The sequence below is a fragment of the Callospermophilus lateralis genome, unplaced genomic scaffold (assembly GCF_048772815.1).
Source record: "Callospermophilus lateralis isolate mCalLat2 unplaced genomic scaffold, mCalLat2.hap1 Scaffold_44, whole genome shotgun sequence".
Lineage (NCBI taxonomy): Eukaryota > Metazoa > Chordata > Mammalia > Rodentia > Sciuridae > Callospermophilus > Callospermophilus lateralis.
Window position 1 is genome coordinate 439,115 of NW_027514389.1, and position 18,714 is coordinate 457,828.

Genomic DNA, 18,714 nt, shown 5'->3' on the forward strand with positions numbered 1-18,714 from the left:
AAATCCTCTGTAGCAAATGAAATTAAACTTCTATTTCTTACCATGCACAAAACTCAACACATAGTGGATAAAGGACCTAGAAATTATACCAGAGACACTGTACCTAACAGAATAAAAATTAGGTCCAAATCTTCATCATGTCAGATTAGGCCCTGAATTTCTTAGCAAGACCCTTAAGGTATGAGAAATGAAATCAAGAATCAATGAATGAAATGGATTCAAACTCAAAATCTTGTTCTCAGCAAAAGAAACAATCAGTGAGGTATGGGAGCAAAATTTTCCCACACATGTCAGATAAAGTGCTAATTTTCAGGATATAGAAAGAATTAAAAAACCTCAATACCAAAAAAAGAAAAAAAAACTAAACAACCCAGTCAATAAATGGGATAAGGAACTGAACAGACACTTCTCAGAAGAAGATATACAATAAATCAACAAATATATATATATACTGTTCAACATCTTTAGTAATTAGAAAAATGCAAATCAAAACTACTCTAAGATTTCATCTTACCCCAATCAGAATGACAGTTATCAAGAATACAAGCAATAATGAGTATTGGTGAGGAGGTGGGGAAAAAGGTACACTCATACATTGCTGGTGGGACTGCAAATTGGTGTGTCAACTTTGGAAAGCAGTAAGGAGATTTCTTTGAAAATTTGGAATGTAACCACCATTTGACCCAGCTAGTCTATTCCTCAATCTATACTAAAGGACTTAGAATCAGCATAGTATAGTGACGTAGCCACACAGATGTTTACAGCATCTGAAGTCACAATAGCTAAACTGTGGAACCAACCTAGAGGTCCATCAAAAGATGAGTGAATAAAGAAGCTGTGGTATACATGTATACACAAACACATGCATACAAACACACACATACACACACACACAATGAAATATTACTCAGCATTAAAAGAGAGTAAAATTGTAACATTTGTAGGTAAATGGATGGAGTTTAAGAATATAATGCTAAGCAAAGTAAGCCAATCCCAAAAAACTAAAGGTGGAATGTTTTCTCCCTTTAGGGGATTCTGATCTATGATGGGGGGAGGATGGGAAGAATGAAAGATCTTTGGATTGGGCAAAGGGGAGGTTGGGTAGGGGTTATGAGGGTAGAAAAGATGGTGGAATGAGATGGACATCATTACCCTAGGTACATATATGATTGCACAAATGATGCGTCTCTACACAATGTACAACCAGAGAATTGAAATGTTGTGTTCCAGTTGTGTATGATAAATTGAAATAAATTCTGCTATCATGTACAACTAAGTAGAATAAATAAAAAATAAATATAATAATAAAAAAGAAATTACTCAGTCCACCAAAAAAAGATATAATCCATGCTTATACAATTACATCAAATTGTATTCTACTGCCATTTGTAACTAAAAAGAACCAACAAAATGCAATCTCAAAAAATTCAGCATACCACAGTGATTCAACCACATCAATGTTTATAGCAGCTCAATTCACAATAGATAAGCAATGGAGCCAACCTCAGTGCCCTTGGACAAAGGAATAAAGAAAATGTGGTAATTGTACAGAATGGACTGTTACAATTACTTTATTATTATAAAAAATTATTTTATGTTTTTTTTTGGTTAATGGATGGAAATGGAGATTATCATAAGTTAAATAAGCCACAGCCCAAAAGTTAAAGGTTGAATATTATGTCTGACATGTGGATACTAATTCAAAATAAGGGGGACATTAAAAATAATCAAAGTAAGATCAGAAGAGTAGATGAAAGTGAATGAATATAAGGGGGGGAGGAAAGGGATAGGAAAAGTCAGTGTAATGAATGCAACTTAACTTTCCTATATACCTGTGTGAATATACCATGAATGTACACACTGAATCTCATCATCCTGTATATCCACACGATATTAATTTTAAAAGACTCTTAAGTAAATAGCAAAATGATCAGTAGAGGGAAAGGAACAGGAAGTGGAAGGAAATTAAGGTAAAGAAAAATAGTGGGGACTGAATTAGAACAAATTATTTTCCATGCTTTTATAATTATGCCAGCATATTCTATTTCTATGTATAACTAAAAAGAACCAATAAAAAAGAAATATTTTATTACTTTTATTTTTTTATTTCTTTATTTCTAAATAAATAAAATATAAAATAGGGCTGGGGATGTGGCTCGGTGTTTCAGTGCACTTGAGTTCAGAGTTCAGAGGGTTTTGGTATCAATACCTGTTACAAAAAAGGAGAAGGAGAAGGAAAAGAAAAAAAAAGAAAAAAGGAGTGCCTTCAAATTAAATATATGTGAGAGCCGATATGAAGAGTTCAATGCCCAGGCTGCACAAGAAAATTGAGGAGAAGGCTCAGAAAGCACAGCCTAAACAGGAGAAATGTTATGAGAATCAGACAACCATTTCAGGAGGCCTAGCAGCTGCTGATGTGAACCCAGCAAGAAGGAAACCACAATAAACCAATTCATGAGAACTCCCTAGAGCTCAAAGACTAGACCTCCAGCTGACAGAGATCTGCCATGCCCAGTCCTGGAGATGGAAAACAGATCAACAGTCAAGTACAGTTGAGAAGAATGGACCCATAAGCAGAGACCTTCCAGAGAACCCTGAGCCAGGGTGCCATGCAAACTTCTGGCACCTCTTCCTCAGGGATGTGGCCTGAAGGCCAGCCAGTCCTCTTCCCTTGGCAACTCTGTGCAGACAGCCACGTTCTCTACTCCTCTCCTCCACCACCACACAAACGAACCACCCCCTTTGGGGGCTCAAGGCCTCTGACCCTCCCTCAGCCCCTCTTTGTACTCCAGAGGTATCTGCCAGGGACCACATGTAACACCAGTTCAGGCCTCTCTTTAGAGAGGCCTCTCCTGAGCCCCTGAGGGCTGCACAACTTGTGCTTTTACAGAACCCACAAAACCTGGGTCTGTCAATTCCTGCCCCCCTTGAGGCTCACAGAACCACCCTGGGGCCTCCATATGGGGCAAACTGATGAGGTGACCAAGCAGATGCCATTCCTGGTAAGGAACCAACCAGAGTGGAAGAGATGACCCATTCAGACAGCAGGAAGAGCATGGTCCTCAGCCACATTAAGTGCCAAGATGGAGAAACACAAGGAGCTGGGGAGACATACCAACAACAAGGCTCCAGGCAGGGTAACTAGAACACATGGCACAGGGGAGAGCAGGGCAGGAGAGCACTGAGGGGTCTCAAGAGAAACTGAAACAAAGGCCCTTGCACAATTTTATTGAACAGCACAGCACCTTCCAGGACAATCTGGATGCCTCAGTGGGGCATGCATTTCCCTTGTGCTAGGCCTCAGGCATTTCACCAACTCCAAAAGTGGCCCTAGACCCATACTCACCCATCCTGGTGTCATCCAGGGCTGTATAGAGGTGGTCAATAAATGAACTGCAGGAACAACCCTGAACTGTGCTCTGATCCTCATGGCAGCCTCCCAGATGACCACCGGACCTGACAAGAGGCTCCCACATGCCCTAACATGTTTCTGTTTTGGTCAATTTTAGTTCTGCAAATTTTGTTTTTATAGCCCAAGGAGAGCATTTGAGACCACAGATCTGGGACCCCAAACAACGAATGAAGACATTTCCTTCTGCAGAAAAGAAAATCCTAAATAATCGACAAACTTCCAAAGCACCATCTATTGGAAACTGGCACCAACCTGGGATGGATAAAATAGTACCACCTGGAGAAAGCAGACACCTTATCAACAATCATTCTTAGTGCCTATAATCCCAGTCACTCAGAAGGCCAAGGCAGGAGGATCCTAAGTTCAAAGCCAGCCTCAGAAACTTAGTATGGCTCTAAGCAACTCAGTAAGACCTTGTCTCTAAATCAAATAAAAAAAATGGCTGGGAATGTGGCCAGTGGTTAAGCACCCCAGGGTTCAACCCTGGCATAAAAAAATAGAGTTTATGGGTGGTATTTTAAAGAATAAAGTCTGAAAGGAATAAGGTGAAAACATAGACTTAACCATCTCCATTCCTATGTCACAGTTCTGAAGTGGAAAAAGTTTAAAAAGAGAGTCACCCCAAGATGTTACTCTGCATCACCCACAGCAGAAACTCAGTACCCACAGTTGAGAAGCTCCAGAGCAACATAGAGCTCTCCACTCAGCAGCAGGAATGCTGCCCTAGACACAGCTGAGAGAAATGAGTGTGAAGGCCAAGGACAATGCATCTTCAGAGGCAGAAATCAAGTCAGGTTCCCTCTGGGGCATGAGGGCGAGGATGACTGCAGGCTGAGGGGCACAGGGGCCTGAGCAGTGCGGCAGGACACGGGCTCTGCTGCCATGTTGTGTTGCGACATGAAGAGAAAGGTTCTGGTGGGGAAGATGAGGCATAGATATGTGCTTTTTTAGGGGGAAACAGGCCCTAGTGTTCTGTGAACAATAGAATTAAGGACAAGGAATGGGTCATGTTTTTTCATGAGGCTAAGAGTGAAGTGTGTAGTCTACACAAAACAGAACCCAGCATCTAGGAGGTGCCAAATAAATACATGACAGCTGACTTGACCACTCTGTCTCATCCAGGCTTCCCCAAATACCCCAATTCCCTTCCAAATCAGCCTGCGTGGAATCTCAGACCTCTCCTGGGTATAACATTTGGTCCATAAATCCCACTCACCACTGGAGGTCTAAGTCCAATGATTCTGAAAATGAATTCAGAAGATGAGGCAGGGATCTCATAAAACCTCAGGTGTTTGGTGATCCTGCAGACAGCTTCATGGAGCTTCAAGACCAAAGTCAGGAGGATTCTCATGAGGTCTTCTGAAGAGTCTTACCACCACCAGGAGTCTAGAGAGATCATTGAAGTCATTGGGAAATGAGAAAACAATACCAATTATCAATTACCAGTCCCTTCTCATTTTTAAGATGTACAAGTATACCTGTACTCACAGCTCCTAAGGAGGCTGAGGCAGGAGAATGGCCCAATTCAAGGTTAGCCTTAGCAAATTAGCAAGACCTTGTCTCAAAATGAGAAACAAAAAGGGCTAGAGTGTGGCTCAGTGGTAGAGAGCCTCTGGGTTCAATCCCCAGTACTGCAAATAAATTAATTATTTAAAATAAAATAAATGACCACAAGTAAGGCATTTACTTGATCTCCTCCAGGCTATCATAACAATAAGCCTTAAAGCTGTGACTGTGATAATAAGGGAACACAGTCCTTTTGACTTTGCTTAGCAGTTGGAACTCTATAAAAACCAAGTTAAATATTTTCAAATACATTCCCTTATTCGAAAAAATAGCAAAGAGTGACTCTTTCTAATAATTTAAACATAACTTAAGAAAAAAATCAGAGAGATATAGGAGGGAGGGAGGGAGGGTGCTAGAAGAGAGTGCACTGTGTATGGAATTCTTTCCACCTGGTGTGAACGGGTATTATATTTACTAACTGACAGCCTGGTGATACAAGAAAGAACCCTGCAAAGTCACAAAGACTTGTCATGCAGGGAGACCCTGTGCTGTGCCCCACGTCCAGACATCCCAGGGGCTCAGAGGAGGGAGATCAGCAGTGCTGAGAGGCTCCATGAACACCTGGGCACCTGGTGCAAATTCCTGTTCTGTGTTTCCTGTGCTGTTTTTCCAGGTGGCAAAGGTCATGCACAGGTGCAGGAGTAAATGATTCTGCAAGGCAACCTTTGATTTTTGTTTTAAACTCACCCAACTTACAAAAACCACAGAAGCAAACATTTAAAAAAATGCAGGGCACATACATTTTCATTCTGAAAATGATCATTTAAAAATAAATGAAAACACAAAGGCCAAAATGTTGGGTGGGAATTAAGCAAAATCTCAGCACCCAAGAGCTATGATTGGCTTTTTTGTTTGTTTGTTATTAGTCCTGTAGACTGCACCCAGGCCTTGCACATGCTAGGCAAGCGCTCAACCCCTGAGCTGCATCCAAAGCCTGATTCATTTCCTTTAAGAAAAAGAAGAAATTAAAACCTGGATGGCTGGATTCACAACTGCAGAGTACACTAGGGCACTTGCTGGTGTACCACCTTCCCCCTTTGACAGGAGGTGGCTCACACAACATAGGAGCCTTGTAGCAATTGGCTGATCTACTTACATGACCTTATAGTTGTTCACGAGGTAAATGAGCATTTTGAAAACCTTCCCAACATGCTAAGGCAAGGAAGAGAAAAGGAAATATGAAAGTATCAACCAGGAAACAGGTGTTCATGCTTAGAAGAAAGTAGGGTACAGGGACTTGTCTTGTTCTCCCTGCACATTACACTTCAAGGGCTCAAGAGCCAATCTTCATTTTCCACTGGTAAAATTTGTACCATTTTCATGTTTTTTGGTTGGTGTTCTTTTTATTGCCTTTTGTTTTTCTGGGGCTGGGGATCAATCCCAGGGCTTTGCCACTAAGCTACATCCCAGCCCTTATACCATTTTCTTTACCCCAAAAAGCATCAAGGGAAAAACAGCAACTATGACACATGTGATGTTCACAGAGCCTTCTAAGACTCATAATTAATAAGCGGCTATGTTCCTTTGTGCTCTGTATAGTAAACCAGAATAAACTCGGGGAAGTCAAACTTTAACCCTATGAAATAATGACTTCTTATTTCAGCAATTCTTAGCACTTCCCCCAATCTGCACTTCAGGACAGAAGACCCACAAGCATTCAATGTTCAGCGTGTTACCTGCTTTTGCTAAGCAAGGACCTGACAATCTACTTCCAACCACAAACCTCCAAGACATCTTCTGAATCTTAGAGATTTTCTGAAGCCGTTGCAGCGTGTTGTGAGCCCCTAGAAAACAGTCCAGGACTCAAGCAGGCATGAGACTCAAGTATTCTGTGAAGTTTTCCATATATGGAAGGAGGCTTCCCAGAGGCAGCAAACTTAACCAGGATCAAAAGACATACTCATCCACACACATCAACTGCTTCCTGCTCTCCATGAAGTCAAGAAACTGGTTCTTGAAGGAAGAAACTGGGACAGAGACCAGGGCAGCAGTGAGAGCACTGAACAGACTCAAGACAAGGAAAAGCAAGGCTGGGAAGGTCCAGAATTCTAAGATTTTAAAGTAGATATCAATGCATCATGGAAACAGACATACGGAGTGAATCAAATGAAAACTGAACAAAATAGCCAAATGCATGGCACACCTGTGATCCCAGCAACTCAGAAGGCTGAGGTGGGGGATCAAAAGTTCAAGGCCACCCTCAGCAATTTAGTGAGGCCCTGTCTCAAAAAAAAAAAAAACAACATTAAAAATGGACTAAGGATGTGGCTCCTTGTTTGAGCACCCCTGGTTTCAATCCCTGACACTAAAAAAAAAATGAATTAAAAAAAAAAAAACATTTCCATTTGGCTTTTATTTCAAAAGGTTCCAAAACTAGATGAGAGATGGGAACAATTGAGCTCACTACCTTGATCCCTAATGATGGCACTGAATCCCAGTGGATGGAGTGGGCAAGGGGACAGGTTATTCCACACATGGAAATTATCTGTGTGTGAATACAGTGATGTTTTCATGTTTAATTCAGGCTTATTTTAAGTTTTGTACTTAAATTGGATTTAAAAAAGTTTTTTTTTGTGGTGTTGGGGAGACAAACCAGGGCCTCGCCCATGCCAGGCAGACCTCTGTCACTGAGCACAGCCCAGCTCCCTTTGATTTTTTTCTTTTTATGTAGTTGTGCTTTCCAAGTCTTCTCTGAAGAATCTTTCCTCACTCCAAGATGACCTTATTTAGAAGCATGCTGTTAACACATCAAGGCATGTAAGAAGTTTTCAGAGAGCCTTCTGCTCAGCTGTAGTTAGGGGCCTGCACTCTTGGACAGCAGCACCTTCAGGGTACTGAGAGTGGTTCAGCTCAGAATGCAGCCTGTCTTGTTGCATGTGCTCATGGGCATACCTGAGAAGGGTATGTGTCCTGGCATGCAGGGTTCCAGAGCCCCTGGGTGCCATCTGGGCCTCCAGCTTTTTCCCCAACATCTGTACCATATTCATTCTCCTGCCAATTGTTTTACAGTCACTGAAGAGGAGGCACAGAGCTCCACAGAGCTATAGATCTGGATCTGCTGGCTCCTTCTCTCAGGCCCTTGTGTGGGATTGGATTGGATTCTCTACCCTGGGGTTTAGTCCTACTTGGTCCCTTTGTTCTCTAGTCCTCTGTGACTCTTGCTCTAACTTTTATCTTTTTGGTGGTGCTGGGGATGGAACCCATTGCCTTGGCCAAGCTAGATAAGAGCTCTATCACTAAGCCCCAGCCCCAGCCCTGGCCTTATTCTGGCTTTTTAAATTGGTGGAATGCATATTGCTTAGTATTTAGTTTGGAGTTTTGCATCTGGGAGTCCGATTTCTCTTGTTGAAGCACAGTTCTCAGTGGGGGCAGTGGTGTTCAAGCCCACCCTCCATCCCACCCAGGGGGGCCTAGCAATACCTTGATACACTTGTGCCTTTAAGACCTGGGGTGGGGGCAAGACATTGTCTCTGTACCCTTGCCCACCCAAGACATCCATTCCAGGAGGCCTGAGCTTCCCACCCATGGGACACTGCAATGCCTTCACAATCAGAGAGCAGAGAGTGTGGAAGTCCTCTGCTTTTCCTGGCCAGTTCTATGGCCTGAGCTTTATGGCTAGCAGAAGGAGAAGCTTGCTCCAGCCCTACCAAATGCACTCATCACCCACCACTTCAGCTAAAAGGCAAGGTCAGAGATCAGGAGATTTTGATACTCAGGGCTGAGTATTGGGATATACAGAGTTGCTAAATGTCTGTCATACAAATGAGTAAACACACATTAATATAGTCATAAGAGGAAGACTGCATAGCACTTTGGCCATGCCAGTGATCCCAGTTGTTTCAGAGACAGGAAGATCATGAGTTAAGCGCAGGCCAGGCAACTTAACAAGACCCATCTCAAAAATTAAATATTTTTTTTCTTGGTGGGGAGCAGTTCTGGTGATTGGACACAGGGGCACTCATCTACTGAGCCACATCCCCAGCCCTTTTTTTTATTATTATATTATAGACAGGGTCTCACTGAGTTGCCTAGTGCCTTGTTTTTGCTGAGGCTGGCTTTGAACTCTGGTCTCAACCTCTGAGTACCTGGGATTACAGGCATGGGCAACCATGCCCAGCTTCAAAAATTAAAAATTTAAAGAACTGGTGATGTAGCTTCGTGGCAAAGTGCTGACATATCATTCCAATATGCATTTACATTAATGCAGTTTTACAACTTACTCATTTAGCAATTCTTCCTGAAACTGAGAGAAGGAGGTTCCTCAGCTCAGTTGTTTTCAGACTGGCTCACAGAGTCCTTTCTTGGAGGGGCCAGCTGCATATAGTAGTTCAGTGAGGATGCCAAGCCAGTCGAAGACCCTTGCAACAATGCATCTGGAAGGGAACCAAGACCTACTGTGAGCTTTGGATTGCTGTGTCCAAACTGCCTCGTGGTCTGATGTCCCAGGAGGGAAGGGTAAGTCACTTGCACCCAGCAGAGGGAGCATAATACACACCTGGACTGAGTCCCAGACCAGGAGGCACAAGGTGGCAAGGGGGACAAGTTCCTGGCCCCCAACCCAGTGCACCAGGATACCACAAATGCCAACAGACACCCACTAGAGTCATTTCCACCCACACCATACAGCTGAGGTATTGAGGTGCTTGGTTTCTGACTAAGGAATTCACATAGAGCCTAGGGTTTGAACCAGGCAGTCTGACGATGGTGGACCTAAACACAAAACAAATGTTTTTGTTTTTAAACTTGAATTAAACCCAGAAACCTTCTACCACTAAGCTATATCTCCAACCTTTTTTATTTTGAGATAGGGCCTCCCTAAGTTGCTGAAGCTCAAACTTATAATCCTCCTGCCTCAGTCTCCTGAGTCGCTGAAATTATAGGCATGTGTCACCATGCCCAGCTACAAAGTCACTTTTTAAAAGGAATGGCACATGATGTATGTTTCATGGGCACAGAAATTGATGCTTCTTTCTTCTCTCACACCCATACACAGCTGTTGGTAGGTATCCTTACCACTGTCTCTCTTTCATACAGGGCACAGCATCTGCCTGGGTCTTTAAAGCTTAGGAAACCCACAGGTGCTAAGAGTTCAGGAGAGGCCACCTGATGTTACCCAAGCTCAAACCAAACAGAAGCTGAAGAGACCATGATCCTCCAAGCACAGCAGCTCAGAAGAGGACTCCCCTACCACATAAAAGGCCACGGCTGACACAGCAGGGGCGGTGTGTTTCCACCAGCACAGGTGGGCCAGCAAGAATAGCATCCCTGTGGGTTCTGCAGCTGACCCTAGGTGACACCTGCAGGCAGGCCTGGGCCCCAGTGCTAAGGCATGCTGAGTGTGAAGAGGAAGGTCCTCCCAGGAGCACTTCTATCATGTACTTTATATTATTCATTTATTTTTCCAGATGGGGTTTCACTAAGTTGCCCAGGCTGGCCTTAAGCTCTTGGGCTCAAGCAACTCTCCTGCCTCAGCCTCCCAAGTAGCTGGGATGACAGTGCTGCCATGGTGCCTGGTCCTGTGAAGCTTTTTGAAGTCAGGGTATTCAGGAGAACACAGAATTTATCAACACTAGCAATGACTTACATGCCAGTAAAGTGACAGGAGCAAGTAGTGACATGACTGTGGTTTTATTTTTCCCCAGTGTGCACTCAGCCTTTCTCTGACTATCACTTATCTCTATAATCAGAAAAAAATCATGATAAATGTCTACAAAATCTCTGACAAAACAAAACAAAACCAAAAAACATGGGATACCTCTCAGATGTTACCAGGATGTGGTGGAGGTCGCTGTGCAGGGCATCTGGTGAGCAGGGACTGTGGCAGAGAATGGAGCACTGTGAGGTCAGGTCACACTCCGGTAAGCAGAGCTTGGTATCTTCCCCAAGGAAGAGACTGATCAGTCCCATTCTCAGTGTGCTCCACACAGGGCAGCCTTCACGCAGGATGTCCCCACTTTTTTCTTTTAGAAATGGTCTTATCTGCTTTTTAAAATACTCCCACAAGTGTTTCTTCACCTGAGGCAGGGGGAAAAGAAGAGGCATGACCATGGAGTTCATGCCCTGGAGGCTGGAAGGCCCCTTTGGCAGGGGATCAATGTCCTGAGGACAGAGAGCTCTGGGGAAGACCCCATCTGCCCTACCTCCCACCTTCCCAGCACATGAGCTTTTGGAGCAGCAGGAGCACATTGATGCTCAGTCCCAAAGCATGTAGTGAGGGGGTCTGGGAGGCCCCAGGATGCTCATGATAGCTCAATGTCAAACTGAGAGAGAATGCCAGCTCTGTCCCCAAGTCACAGTGTGGCTGAAGGGGAAAGGATGGGCTCCACCTTTTCTTTCAACTCTGCTTAAGCCCAGAAAGAATGCAAAATTGGTGCTGGGAATGAGGCTCATGGGTGCTATCAGGAGGAGAGATAAGGAGAGAATTTCCAAGAGGTGGTGCAGAAATGAAGGGATGGAAAGGCCCTCCTGACCCCTCTACACCTGCCCTACTTAGTCACAGGGTCTCGATATGCCTCTAATAGGTCAGGGGACCCTGACCACCCACACCAGAGCTACTGATGATTGGGGGAAAACTGATACCTCTTCCTCTCTGAGGCCCAGGTTATGCCAGGGCTGTGCTTTCCCTTCATAAATCATAGGCACCTGGAACTGGGTAAAGAAGTTCCACAGGTTGATGGGATTCTAGGTCTGGGGATGTTGAAGATGTGGCTCAGCATGATGTTGGCTGCCATCTTCTTCCCCTTCACCACCTCCTTCTTTATCTTATTAGTGAAAAGGTTGTGGAATTTTTCCAGTGTTCCAGGAGGCCTCATGCAAATTATGTCATCATATTGATGCCAGTCTATGGGTGACAGCAAGAAAAATGTCACACTTAAGATTAGGCCTCTACAGAATGCTGATTTAGATACTAAAATAAAATACTGTTCTAAGTGTGGCAGCTTAGTGTGCATTTGCAAACACTCCCTAAAATGTCATTATGTTGTAGTAGGATTTAAAATATTGAATCATGCAGTGATCTTTCCTTAGAAGGAAGAGGTTTAACCCTGAAGCAAAATTATTGAGAGTTGCCTATATCAATTTAGAGCTTTTTGTACTCCAGCAAATGTAGAATTATTTTTTTCAGATTATCTATCTCCTAAATTAATGATATCAGGGTAATATAAAATTGCATATTCTTCCTCCATATTATATTGGTTAAGCCTGGATTTTTGCTTCTGTGTCTTCCTTTCACACAGAGCCATTCAAGGCTCAGTACCCCCAATACAATTCTGTGGCAAGGGTTTGAGCTCAGTGAAGCTAGGTACAGAGGACTCAGAACAAATGGACAAGCAAATTAATATTTAAAAGACAGTAAGCTCATCTAACTGCAGGCTCCATGTTGACTTACAAGTTGATCAGCAAGTCCCAGAAATTAGAGGCTAACTGAGCTCATGCAGAAAGGCTGTGCTTCTTTGCTTTTTCAATCCTGTGCACAGAGCTGAGATTCAGATGTGGCTGGAGTGAAAACAAATTCAAATTTCCAAAAGGAGAAAGAGAATTAAAAACAGCAACAACAGAAGTTCCTCAAACAATGACCTTGGTGACAGCGACTCTGTCTTAGCAGCCTGGAGTGTTTAATATATTTAAATGGTTCATCTTCCTGCAGTGGACTTTTAATAAATCTGCCAGGTGAGAAGCTGTGCTTCATATTTATTCATGTTCTCATCCCCCATCAATGTATCTACACATCCTAATGTGCCTCGGTGCATGCAGCCCCAAGAGCCTTGTTATTACCTTCATCAATAACCTGGTGCTTCTGCTCCCTCTAAGCCTTCATGCTTTCCTGTGCCCTGCCACAGCTAATAAGTGCTTTGCCATGATCACTGATTCATATGCATGGGCACCTGTTCCCTTCATTCAACTTGCCCTGCTAAAGTAACACGACAAAGAGACAAATGTGATTTTGACTGGATCTTGTCAAGTAACAAGGAAACCAATCTGGAAAATTCCCCTTAGGGGCCAATTTATACAGACAATCAATTTTTACAATGGGGATTAATCTCTTCTTTCTTCCTTCCTTAGCCATAATACTTGGAAATAAATACAAATCATATTGAGTATTATGTTAACACATTATTACTTTAAAATGGTCTAATATTCATGCAAATATCTACAATGAGTGAGTTGTGAGAAACTGCCAATATTATATATTTCCAAAAGTTTAAAAATACACATTTATCCCAAGTACTAACTTTTATAGCCTAAGTTTGATTATGCAATATTAACCTTTTATATTAGGATAATAGATATTTTAATTCTGCAATTATTTTAATGCTTAGATTTAAAATGTAATTACATCATTGGTGTCATTGTGTGCACCAACATATGTACAAGTAGCCTGCCTGTCCCAGTACTTAGATCTGAAGGACTAAAGGACTCTGTTCTCCTAGGTACAGGCATTGAGTGAGCCCATTATAAATCCTTCAGTCCAAATCTTAACACTGAAATCATGCTATTTTAAAGGAAATGCTGTAGTGTAATATATTAGCATTTCTTCATAAAATCATTACATGGAACATGCACAAAGTGGGATGTCAGAATTGAACTTAATAACTTAGTGGCTGTAGCAGTTTTAGGTTGGGACTGTATTTCAAAATTCACAAAATACCTCTAGCAATGCTACTTCAGTACCATGGTCCCATTCTCCTGTGTTTGGGGCTGTGTGTGCCCATGCAATACAAAGATACCTAGGTACCCTCCTACCACTGGCATTGTGAAAGTTTGCCCACATTCCAATGTTGAACTAATATTTGAAACTGTTGCAATATAAAATAAATTAAACAAAATGCAGGATGTACAATCTAGATATGACAACATTCCTGGTTATAACTTTTAAAATTATGTACTAAGTATTTATTATCTCTCTCAACAAATTACAGCCATTTTTGCAGAAGGCATAGAAAGTAATAATTTTCTAAACTAAGCATTTTTCTATTAGTTTCCTTTTTTGATGGAGTTTTTATTAACCTATGGCATTTCTGGCTTTAATGAGGATTCAGCATTTTTAAAATCAAATTTTATTTTTTAACTATTTTACAAAACTCTCTTTACAGATCACATAGTGTTTGAAGTTTCAAGCATATCCAAATATCTGTCATATATAATTTAGGCTGTTAGTTGTGTTTATTATACATGAACTCTGTCTCCAGACTTTGCATTACCTGTACCCCCTGCCTCAAATGCTTTTTTGGTTTCTGAGACTTTCTTATCTCCTCTCCTCAAGAAACTGGGTCAAATATCCTTTATGAAAATTACACTGTTCTGTGACTATATTTCAGGGTTGCTTTCTCACTATATCTAGTCTCTTTGAGGACAAGACTTTAGTATGTTCATGATTATTATCTTTGCTACTTGGCGTGAAGCTTGGCACATCATAGGTATTAAATAAGTATTTGTGGAAGAAATGGATAAAATTAGCAGAAAAAAATGTTACTTAGTTTCATTTTTCTTCCAAATTTAAAAGTCATTATAAATCCCATATGTAAAAATATCCACTTGTTATCTTGATGAATGCTATACTTCTTTATATAAGTGAAAAGTTTCTATTATTTGGTTATATTTTGAATTTGGGACTAGCAAAATTGTTTCTTTAGTGAGAGGTCTCTAGTTTCCCTTGAAGAAAAAAACTGTAGATTATCTATTCAGACAACATGTAATTAGCATCTCATGTTACTCATTAATATAAATTTCTGAAATACCTGGACTTACTTTTTAAAGATTCAGAGTTTTATGTACCCTAGTTGTACAGCTTTGAACATGAGTGAGAAGTATGGTCCTGTGCCCCCTGCCCATGTAAGTAAACATACAATGTAAAGATTACATTAGTTAAATGTTTTTTTTTTTTTGGTTGTATTGCTATTTACCACCTACCACAAACTCTAGTTATTTTGGAACCCAATAAGTATATGTTCAATAAATTCCTGGGAGAAGCAATACTAGAATGCAGATCCTTAATCAGCATGTGCCCTGTGAGTGAGTGGTTAAAAACATTCACGAACAATTTAATAGATGGAAGTTACTGTCTACATGTTATATGCTTTCTGAAAATTAGTAAAAATGTCCTAATGGGGGTTAGTTTTACATAATGTGTCAATCTTTCAGTTAAAGTATATGTCAAAGATTAATCCATATACATTCAGTAAATTTTTCAAATTTAATCTAGCAAAAGGAATTGAGAAAGATAGTGTTTGTGTGGCCTCTAAGAAGATCTTGATTCTAGAAGACATAATGTAAAACCTCTAAAGGTCAATAATCATGAGGCTTAGTTCAGAGAATTATATTTTAGGATTTTACAGAAGTTCCTCTTCTGCCAGACCCCAGCACCAAACTGAGAGAACAACCTCTTTTGTTCTCTCCACAGTTCCTTCTTTTAATGCCTCTAGCAAAAACATTTCCTACTAACACAAAAATATTTTCCTCCTTTAGCAAGGAGCTAAACCAAGGAACCATGTCATCCACTACTGCCACTAGATTGACTGAGCATCAGACAGTGAGTGTAGTCTTTACCTGGCACCTGAGCTCCAGGTAGACTTTGCACACTGGTCCTCCATACTGCTCCAAAATCCTGAGATCATGTGGTCCATCATATCTTGGTTGTGTTCAGGAAGCCACTGTCCTTAGGTTCTCCAGTCCCTGCTCCAAGTCACACCTCTGTTCATGGCCCATCTTCCCAGGAACGCTGCTACCACCTTTGCAAACCAATGAAGAACTCAGGATCCAGGATGGTACCAACTTGCCCCTAGGTGCACACTCCCAGCTCTCAGAGTTCTCTAACAACAGGCACCTGTGGCCCCATGTCATATGCTGCCTCTGGGCAGTGGCTGCAGCACCTGCCCAAATGGAAGCACTCAGGGCTGAGAAGAGTCACTTCCTATGCCCCTGATTCCCCTGCATGCTCAGGCTCTTTATGTTCACACCTTTACCCCACACTCTGCCCTGTGCCTTTTTTTCCATTTCTCTATTCTGTGTCCTTTATTTTGTATTCCCATTTTCTTGGGCTGCCAACTCCCAAGATGCAAACATAGCTGCAACAAGGTGCCAGGCTGAGTGACGGGGTGCAACAAGGGAAGGGTAATACACACACACCACACAAGCACACAATCATAGCCTTACTCATTCCCACAAACTTATGCATCACACAAATACAGACTCACAAAAACAGTTCATGCACACAGATACGCATACACACAATACTTAGGTATACAGTTGGACATCTCCAAACAGATGCACATTCATTATCATATATGCATATTCCAGACACATATCCTCATGCACATACAGCCATATTTGTTTACCCACACTCACAGTCCAGACATGCAAAGTCTCTCCTTAGTCTCCACAACTATAAACATTCCCAACCTCTACAGGGACCTGGAAGGTGGCTAGCTATGAATCCAGAGGCAGGCTAAACTCCAGTCTGGCCCAAGGGAGAGTGAAAAGGCAGTGGGACAACAGAAACCTGTTATCTTCCTGTCATAGAAAGCAAGGTGTGAGGAGAACCTACATACCAAAGAAGCAGTCCACACACTCTGACCTGGAACCCTCAGTGAGGGGCCTCCTGGCTCCTAGAGTTGTCCCCCAGGAATAAGAACGTTGGAGTATGGAAGGAAGTCTTTATGGTCCCAAACTGAACCTCTCCCCTTTGTTGAAGGCTGAACCACCTTAGGCATCCCCTTTCCACATCAACAACCCCCCACACTAGGCCTATCCACAGGATCTTGTCTTTCCTTTAAGATCTCCTCACTGATACCTGTACCTCCTCAAAATGGGGTCTCACTCAGATGCCTCAAGGTAATGTCCCCCTCTGAAGCATCCGCCCCTGCACACAGCTTAAAGACACCAGAGGTACCCTTACTTCTAGCCCAAGACCCCAAACTAACAGGACACACTTCCTACATTGCAGAAGATGCCCATCCTAGGTGAGCCCACCTCTAATGTGGCAACTCCTGTCGCCAAAGTGTACCTCTCCAGAAGCCGCTATCCTCCAACCCAAGGCGCCTGCACCCTCCCTGTGGGGCTCCCAGTACCTACCTCCTTTGGCTTGGGTCCCATAGTTGGCGGCTCTGAGCTCTGGTGGCAGCAGGTCCTGCATCCCAGCTGCAACAGCTTTGGCTCCTACACTCCAGCAGCAGCAGTGCTCTATTGGCAGTGTTGGTGGCTACTGAGTTCTGGACGCCATCACCTCTGTAGCGTTAGATTCCGCGCTCTCATGGCAGTGTCACTGCCTCCTATACTCCAGCGGTTCTGGCTCTCCCTGGGTGGCGGCAGCGTTGGCTCCTGCACTCCAGAGGCTCCCATGAACCCGATGCTTTCATGCTCTGGTGTGGAGGCGGCAGCAGCAGCAGCGGTGGCAGCGGAAGCAGTGGCTCCTCCTCCCATGATTTGGGAGCGGCTTTGGCTCCTGCGTTTTAGCTAAGTCAAGGGCTCCTGCACTCCAGCCACTCTGGTGGTCCGGCAGGGGCAGCGGCTTCCATGCTCTGGCGGCAGCATTGGCTCCCGCACAGCAGCGGTTCCTACACCTCTAGCTGTCTTCAAAGCTCAAGCTGCAGCAGCGGCTTTGTCTCCTGCTCTTTGGGAGCGCCATTAGTTCTTGCGCTCCTGCAGCTTCCTGGCGGAGGTGAGTCGAGCGGTGGCAGTTCCTCCTCCTCCTCCCATATTCTGGAGATCGCGTGGACTGGTGGACTTGCTAAAGGACAAGCGCAAGTGCTCTGCCCTTACTCAAGGGGCTGGTGGCAGGAGCAATTCCTAAATTTGGACCAATAGGGTTGCTACTTTTTCCAAATCCTTATTAGCATAAATGTGAACCAATAGGGTTGACCCAAGAGGTATATAAACCCCTAGCTGAGGGCCCTCCCTTGGAGAATTGTTGTGGGCTGCTGGGAGTAGGTTGCATTGTCTGAATTCAGAAGCCTGGAACCCTGCAATAGTGTCTGTGGTTGGCTGCAACACCCGTTGGCAGAGTCTCCCATCAAGGAGCTTGGCTCAGAGGCCTGCCACTTACTAGGAACCCACCCGCCAAGTCAAGCAGAAAACTCAACTTTCACTACAGGGAGCTCTTAGCGAGGTATGGGTGCTTATCTATATAAATCAATATAAGTGAGTATGTAGTTTATTTTCGTATAATTTCACACGTTAATTTTTCAAAGTAAAAGAATTGGTTTAAAAGTTAGACAAATTTAACTAATTAAAGCAAATTTAATTTTTTTTTAAATTAGACACAGGCAATATATGGGGATGCATTTCTATAATCCCAGTTATCAAGAGGCTGAGGAAGGTGTATTGCAAGTTCAAGTTCAAGGTCAGGGAATTTTAGGTAGACTCTACTTCAAAAAAAATTTTATACCTTTATTTTATTATTTATTTTTATGTGGTGCTGAGCCAGTGGCTCACATGTGCGAAGCAAGCGCTTCACCTAGCTGAGTCACAACCCCAGGTTGGATGTGTAACTCAGTGGTAGAAGGCTTGTCCAGCATGTGTGAGACCTTGGGTTCAATTCCCAGCCCTGAGAAAGTGAGAGGTGTGCAGGCACATGCATACACGCATTCGCAAAGGAAGAGAAATGCAAGAAATAAATGTATGGTATAATCATAGATGTTGAAGAGTTTACGGTATTATAAATTTGTAAACTTTAATAAGAGTAAAACTAGAAGAAAGTTATGGTCAGCATTAAAAATTTTATGGAATGACAAAACTTTTGA

At 42.8% G+C, this 18,714-nt stretch overlaps 1 pseudogene; it reads right to left on the reverse strand.

The window, feature by feature from the left end:
• LOC143389184 (E3 ubiquitin-protein ligase RNF213-like) overlaps positions 1 to 15,600 on the reverse strand; it is a 35,500-nt pseudogene extending 19,900 nt beyond the window's left edge.
• Between the last annotated feature and the right edge of the window lie 3,114 nt (positions 15,601 to 18,714).